Source organism: Vigna angularis, chromosome 9, assembly GCF_016808095.1.
Source record: "Vigna angularis cultivar LongXiaoDou No.4 chromosome 9, ASM1680809v1, whole genome shotgun sequence".
NCBI lineage: Eukaryota > Viridiplantae > Streptophyta > Magnoliopsida > Fabales > Fabaceae > Vigna > Vigna angularis.
In genome coordinates, this window is record NC_068978.1 from 14,714,213 (window position 1) to 14,722,500 (window position 8,288).

The window sequence follows — 8,288 nt, forward strand, 5'->3', positions numbered from 1 at the left end:
TCCCTATCATAGTAAGCTAGCACATGCCTTCTTCTTAAGGCAGACCTCAACTCATTCCAATACCTAATGGAAGGTAGGTTTCTCAATCTCAGATCTTTGACCAAAGTGATAACGGTTGAAAAACCGTTATTTTTATGCTTAAAATTGATACCAAAAGCAACCTTTAAGATTTAGAAACTAGCTTGAACTCATATTTTTGCTTTAGTTTTGTGAATAAGAGAGTTGAAAGTGAATTTAATGGTTTTGTGCAAGGTTCCCTTGATTTTGTAGGCTAATTGAATGATTGGAGTGCTGAAAAGTCAACCAAAAACCAGAAAAGTCAACCAGTCAACCAGAAAAGTCAATCAGTCAACCAGAAAAGTCAATCAGTCAACCAGAATGCTGAAAAATCAACTAGAACGCAGAAAAAGTGTGACCGAGTGGCGCTGAGCGGTAAAATACCGCTGAGCGGCACTTTTCAGGTGCCAAAATCACCGCTGAGGGGCAAAAACAGCAGCTGGGGGCAATATGGATCATGCGTTATTACCACTCAGCGGTAAAATACCGCTGAGCGCCATTCTAAGTGGGCTTGGACCGGTTTTTTGTTACTTTTATGGGCTTGGGCCTAATTTTCTGTATTATTACGAACAATATATAAGCTTTAGGTGTTCCTAGGGTTTGTATCTTTGGCAGAAACGAAGCAAACACTCTCTCTTCCACCCCTTTGAAGGAGGATCTTGGATGCTCAGGCTACCTCTTCACCTTTCTAGGGTTTTATCTTTCATTCTTTCATTATTATTCATCTAGTTTCACCATGAATATGGTGAACTAAACCTTGTATTGTTGTTGGGGAATCAATGTAGTCTTGTGAAACTCTCATATATGGAATTTGTTTTTACATCTTATATTTAAGACCTATGCTTTCTTTCATCATTAGTTAGGGTTTTTCCTCTTTGCTCAATGCTTGCTTTGTTTAACTCATTCAATGCATGATTATTGATTTTGTCGATACGGGAACGTACGGGGAAGTCTAGATCCGGGGAATTTCTCCCAATAGTATATTGGTTGCCGTTAAGCTCCTGCACTAAAAGAACTAATTATTAGGAATGCTAGGAATCGTATGAACTCGTAATTAGGGATAGGCCTTCTTGCAAGGTAATTTAGAGAGTGGCATTAACAATGATGAAAAGAATGTTGAATTCGTAAAGTATATGAGAGTGGATAAGATGAAATTGATAACCCCAACAACATACTCATCCATATATTCCATTGAAGTGTTTGTATTTTGTTTTAGCCATTGATCAAATTCATGCATACATGTTTATTTTCTGTTTTGCATATTAAACTCCACTTATTTCGTTCTTAAGTCTTAAATAATCAACGAATCACATAACTAAACTAGGTCGTGAGTCCTTTGGGAGAACGATACTTGGTCTTACCGAGTTTATTACTTGAAACGATTCGGTCACACTTGCCGATTGTTAAACAAGTTTGTGGCGCCGTATTTCGGTGTTCATAAATTTGTCATCAAGTTTTTGGCACCGTTGCCGGGGACTCGTGGTTTAACTAGTTTATTTGTTTGATTATTGATTATCTTTGACTTGTTTTTGAATTTTTAATTTAAATTTCGAATTTTTATTTTTTGTTTGTATTTTTTCAGTTTTTATTTTATTTTATTTTATTTTATTTTTTGGTTATTATTTTATTTTATCTTATTTTATTTTATTTTTCTGTTTTTATTTTTCTGTTTTCTGTTTTTATTTTATCTTCTTATCTCTGATCTTATATCTTCTTTTATATCTTTTTGTGCTAACAATTGTTTTTAGGGTTTTGTGTCTAATGTCTGCAGAATGCAATTTGGTCAAGAATTTAACTATATGGGCACTAAATTCTACCAAAGTAATCTCAACCACTGGTGGGAACCTCACTCAAGCATGGATCAAAGCCAGTTTTGGCAAGCTGCCGAACAATTTGAGAACCAACCACAACAAAAATAGCAGCAACAAAGCTTTAAAATCAACAAAGGGAAGCAAGAGATCTCTTCATTTAAACAAGGCATGGAGGAAACACTAGGTCACGCATGGGACAGGTACAAAAGCCTATTAAGAAAGACTCCCATGCATGGATTTGACGAAGGAGAAGTAGTCCTAATCTTCCTTGGAGGTCTTGGTTCACAAACCATGATGATGCTTGACGCCTCAGCTGGAGGCAATATCAAATGGAAGACTCCAGAGGAAGCCACAGAAATAATTGAAAGTATGACTACTAATGACAATAAGTGGAACAGTGAAAGAGGAGCTCCTATTCAACAAAAAGGAGTTCTACAGTTGCAATCCAATTATGCCTTGATAGCTCAGAACAAGTTAATAACTCAACAATTGGAGAATCTCACAAAGATACTTGAACAACTGCCAAAAGAGTTAAAGACTGTTGCACAGGTTCAATCACAGTTGTGTGAATTATGTGGAGGTGACCATATAAATGGTCAGTGTGCCTTTCCAGCAGAAGCTTTGGAAGATGTGAACTTCATGGCCAACCAGTTTCCGTACCGACAAGGGAACTTCAATCAAGGGTGGAAACCACACCCAAGCATTGGTCAAGGGCAGAATGGGCAGGCTGGACAAAATGGGTAATTCAACAAGCAACAGCAACAACCAACTTTATGGCAACAGTTTTCTGCATTTAATGAAAGGTTCATAAAGATGGAAGAAACTCTTAATCAATTTATACAGAAAACTGAATCTTCTCAAAAGAGCACTGAAGCTGCTATTAAGAACTTGAAGATTCAAATGGGGCAGATTACCAAGCAGTTGGAAGAAAGGCCTGACACGGATTTTGGGGCTAATACTGAGGTTAACCCCAGGGAAGAGTGTCAAGAGCTAGTGAGTGTAAATGTTGAAAAAGTTGAGTTGGAAAAAGAAGAGAGAAAAGAGAGAGAAGCGAAAGAAGAAGAGAAAATTTGTGTGAAGATTGAGAAGGTGAGTAGAAAAAGAAAAGAAAAAAAGAAAGTGAGAGAAAAGAGAAAGAGGACGAGAGAAAAAAAGAAAGAATCATATGAAAAACCTCGTCCCCATCCAAAGAAGTATCATAAGAAGAAGGAATTTGAGCGCTTTATGGAAATCTTCAAGAAATTGGAGATTAAAGTTCCTATGATTGAGACATTGCAACAGGTTCCTGGTTTGATCAAATTTCTGAAGAAATTCAGTAGAAAGAAGAAAAAGAAGAAGGAACTTGAACTTTACTGGGTCAAGCTAATGACGTTAAAAGAGCGCTTGCTAGGAGGCAACCCAGTGATTTAAGAACTTTTAATTTTTGTTTTAGTGATGTAATTTTGAACTTTTGGGTATTTTTGCTTTTGTTATAAGTTTGTTACAGGATTTACATCTACTGATGGATGTTAGGCGGAAGAGTATCTACTGAAGGATACTATGTTTGTATACACCTACTGATGGGTGTTGGTAAGGAAAATTTGCACCTACTGAAGGGTGCTGGAGGATTTTGGGTCAGGCTCGTGACGTTAAACAAGCGCTACCTGGGAGGCAACCCAGTTGATTGATTTTTCTGTATTTTTTTTATCCTGCTTTAGTTGCATAATAGGGTTGTGCATGAGTGATCTAAGAATTTTATTGCAGGGAGCCAGTGAGGGGTATGTTTAGGACGCATCTAGGTCAAGTTAAAGAGAAGAACACTTCCCGTAAGTGCCGCTGAGCGGCAAACTACCGCTGAGCGGCAAACTACCGCTGAGCGGCAAACTACCGCTGAGCGGCAAACTACCGCTGAGCGGCAAACTACCGCTGAGCGGTAGTGTCGTAGAAGGGGCTTGGGTTGCCCCTTAGCGGAACCTGAGCCCATTAGGGGTATTTTTATACCCTAAGCTGCGCCTTGGTCTCTCTTTTTAGATTCTTCTCTGCACACACTCCTACATACTTTTCTAAGGTTTTCTAAAACTTTTTCCTCACCCCTCTTGAGAAAATCTTCCTTTCACTCACTTGCTCACTAGTTTTCCATCTAAGTTTGGGGTTGGGAGAGAGCATCATTTATGGGGCTGAGTTTTTCAAAGCACTAGAGCAGGATTTGTTTTATTATTCACTTATTTGTTTTTGTTTAGGGTTTGATGTACTCAATTGGAAACTTTATCTGTTATGATGGTTTGCTGATGATTGTGATTGTTTGATAAGTAATGCTTGAATGATGCTTTGATATAGATTGATGGTGAGATGTGCACATTACATGCTTATACAAGTGGTTCACAAGCTTTGTGAACAAATGCAAGTTATTATGATTGTGATTGTGATATTAAGCAGGATGTCTATGTCAAATGTGAATGAGCTTATATGTGAGGTTTTGAGCTCCAGAGTTTTTGTGATTGAGTGTTATTACTTTGAAAGCATGAATGACTTTGCCCAGGTTTTCTATGATTGAATTACTTGCTTGTTTGCATTATATGATCAAGGCGTTTGTTGGTAGCCCTTATATTAGCCAAGTTGCATAAAGTAAGCCACTAAAAGAGAACACTATGTGTTCTATCATTTGAACCCGTAGCCTGGAACATAAATTTAAAACCCTTGAGCTTTACCTTGAGTTAAGTAGAAAATATTTTGTGGTATTGATAAATGTTCAAGTTTGGGGTTGTTTGAAAATAAAAAGGGAAATTGAAAGCATTGAGCTAAGAGCTAAGAATTAAGTATGTGAAAAGAGAAAGAAAAGAAAAAGCAAAGCTCAATGCAAAGGAAAGTTGGGAAAAGTAAGAATGATTGTGTTTATATGATTCTCTTAACTCAAGGGTTTTGTGATCTAGAAAAACCAATTTTCTTGTTAGCCCAGCCACATTATAAGCCATTGAAAGTCCTTGTGATGATGCATGCTTGTGAATTTATTTGATTGTGGTTAAATGAAAGGCAAAGTCAATTCATGTGACATTGTGATAGTAGAGTGAATGAGTGATTACCTCTTATACACTTGTTTTTGAGTGAAACACTTTACCTAGTAAGGAAAGATTCCATGAGCACATAAACATCTTTGCTTAGTTGATTGATCATTTATGAAAAATAACATTTGTTGGATATTAAGTGATTTTGTGAACACCAAAAGCATGTGCATGTCTTGACTGAAGTTTTTGTCATAAGCTTAATTGAGTACTTACTTATCTTGAAAAGAGGATTTTGAATGGAGTGAACCATTGTATTGATTGGAAGAAGATTGAGTTACATCTTGTTTGCTTGAGGACAAGCAAAGTTTTAAGTTTGGGGTTGTGATAACGGTTGAAAAACCGTTATTTTTATGCTTAAAATTGATACCAAAAGCAACCTTTAAGACTTAGAAACTAGCTTGAACTCATATTTTTGCTTTAGTTTTGTGAATAAGAGAGTTGAAAGTGAATTTAATGGTTTTGTGCAAGATTCCCTTGATTTTGTAGGCTAATTGAATGATTTGAAAGAAGAATGGAAGTACCGAATGATTGGAGTGCTGAAAAGTCAACCAGAAACCAGAAAAGTCAACCAGTCAACCAGAAAAGTCAACCAGTCAACCAGAATGCTAAAAAATCAAGCAGAACGCAGAAAAAGTGTGACCGAGTGGCGCTGAGCTGTAAAATACTGCTGAGCAGCACTTTTCATGTGCCAAAATCATCACTAAGGGGCAAAAACAGCAGCTGGGGGCAAAATGGATCATGCGCTATTATCGCTTAGCGGTAAAATACCGCTGAGCGCCATTCTAAGTGGGCTTGGACCGGTTTTTTGTTACTTTTATGGGCTTGGGCCTAATTTTCTGTATTATTACGAACAGTATATAAGCTTTAGGTGTTCCTAGGGTTTGTATCTTTGGCAGAAACGAAGCAAACACTCTCTCTTCCACCCCTTTGAAGGAGGATCTTGGATGCTCAGGCTACTTCTTCACCTTTCTAGGGTTTTATCTTTCATTCTTTCATTATTATTCATCTAGTTTCACCATGAATATGGTGAACTAAACCTTGTATTGTTGTTGGGGAATCAATGTAGTCTTGTGAAACTCTCATATATGGAATTTGTTTTTACATCTTATATTTAAGACCTATGCTTTCTTTCATCATTAGTTAGGGTTTTTCCTCTTTGCTCAATGCTTGCTTTGTTTAACTCATTCAATGCATGATTATTGATTTTGTCGATACGGGAACGTACGGGGAAGTCTAGATCCGGGGAATTTCTCCCAATAGTATATTGGTTGCCGTTAAGCTCCTGCACTAAAAGAACTAATTATTAGGAATGCTAGGAATCGTATGAACTCGTAATTAGGGATAGGCCTTCTTGCAAGGTAATTTAGAGAGTGGCATTAACAATGATGAAAAGAATGTTGAATTCGTAAAGTATATGAGAGTGGATAAGATGAAATTGATAACCCCAACAACATACTCATCCATATATTCCATTGAAGTGTTTGTATTTTGTTTTAGCCATTGATCAAATTCATGCATACATGTTTATTTTCTGTTTTGCATATTAAACTCCACTTATTTCGTTCTTAAGTCTTAAATAATCAACGAATCACATAACTAAACTAGGCCGTGAGTCCTTTGGGAGAACGATACTTGGTCTTACCAAGTTTATTACTTGAAACGATTCAGTCACACTTGCCGATTGTTAAACAAGTTTGTGGCACCGTATTTCAGTGTTCATAAATTTGTCATCACCATGGTTGTCCACCAATATAAGGCATAGCCTTGAAAGCTTAAAGAGGCCATAGTTACTTTCCTCTCATCATCTATTTGGTGGCACTCAAACAATTGCTCAACTTTCATCTCCCATTCTAAGTATTCTTCCACATCATCCCTTTCATGGAAAGGAGGAAGATCAATCTTGGGCTCTCTTGGGTGATTCTCTCTCACTCTATGATTTCTCCTAGGAGGTATTTGATAGTGGTCATCATTTTGATGACTACTATAATGCTCAGGTTCACTAGGTGGGGAGGATGTATCTTCAAGGTATTCTCTTTTTCTATGTGTAGACCCTTCTTTCCTTTTACCCTTTGTCTTGATTGATCAAAAGTTGACCAATCATATCTTTGAGCTCAATAATCTCTTTGTCCCTTTGTTGGAACTTTTGCTCAAATTCCTCTCTTAGTTGTAAGCTCTCACTTTTAGGTCTAACACTTCCTTGGACACTAGATTGACTCATCCTTGTCAAGTATGAAAAAATGGTTTTCACAAGGTTTTCAAAAACTTTCTCAAGTAATGAGTGAAAAGGTTTTCACAATCTTTCTTTGTTTTTGGTGAAGGATTTCTAAAGAGATTCTAGAGGTAAAAAAAATTTCCAAGTAGCTCCCAAGAAGAAGAGGTGAGTCACAATTGGACAAGCTTAGAAACCAAGTTCTTCCTAGCCAGAGTTTCCTTAGAGTTATCTTTTACCTTAGTTTCTTAGTAGAAATTCTTCAAAATAATTTCAAATGTTAATGAAATGCTCCTAAAAACCAAAAGAAGGTTTATCTAGATGCTATGCAATCCTATATACCACGGAGACTTAAAACAAAAAAATCAAACAAGCAATTTAAAGAAAGCAATAAAGATGCAAAATGTAAATGCTAGACGGCCCTAAGTGAAAGTGCAAGTGACACTTGGAGTCCCTTGACACACTTTCACACTAAGAAAACGAAATTACACTATTACAATGTTCAAATGTGATCTTAGAATTGCTTCAAGAGCATTTTCCCAAGTCACTCAGCGAAAATCAAAAAGAAATTTAAACTACAAAGGTTTCGTGATATGAAGGTTCAAACAAGCTCAAATTAATGCCTAAAACAAGTGTATGCTTCAAGCTTTGGCTGCTGCAATGTGCCACTCAAAAACAGTGTGTGAGTTGAGCATTTTCTGGTTAGAAACGCTGCTGGAACAACAAACTGCAGCTGCTGGACAGAGGAGAATTTTTTGTTGTAAAGTCCTCCTTCTTGATCAAATTTCAATCCCCTAACCACTTCCTAGAAGGCTACCATAGTAGGTGTAGGTTTCTGCCTCTGGATGCCTCAATCAGAATTCACAACTGCTCCAAAATTCACTAGAGAACACACCAAACAGTTTTAAAATTTTGCACCAGTTTTCAGCATATGGTTTTTCTGAATTGAAAAACTTGGAAGCAAAAAAATGAGGAATTCAAATGGAACAAGGATGGAATGAAAGCAAGTACACAAAAGGAACCTAATAAAAGCTCTAGAACAGATTAAGAAAGCAAGAAAAATCAAATTCGCAGATCAAAATCCATCCAGACCCAAACTGTTTGATATTTTGCAAAGGTGTTTGATAAAATGCCGCAATGAAATTCAGATTTTGAGTTTTTGAGTTTTAG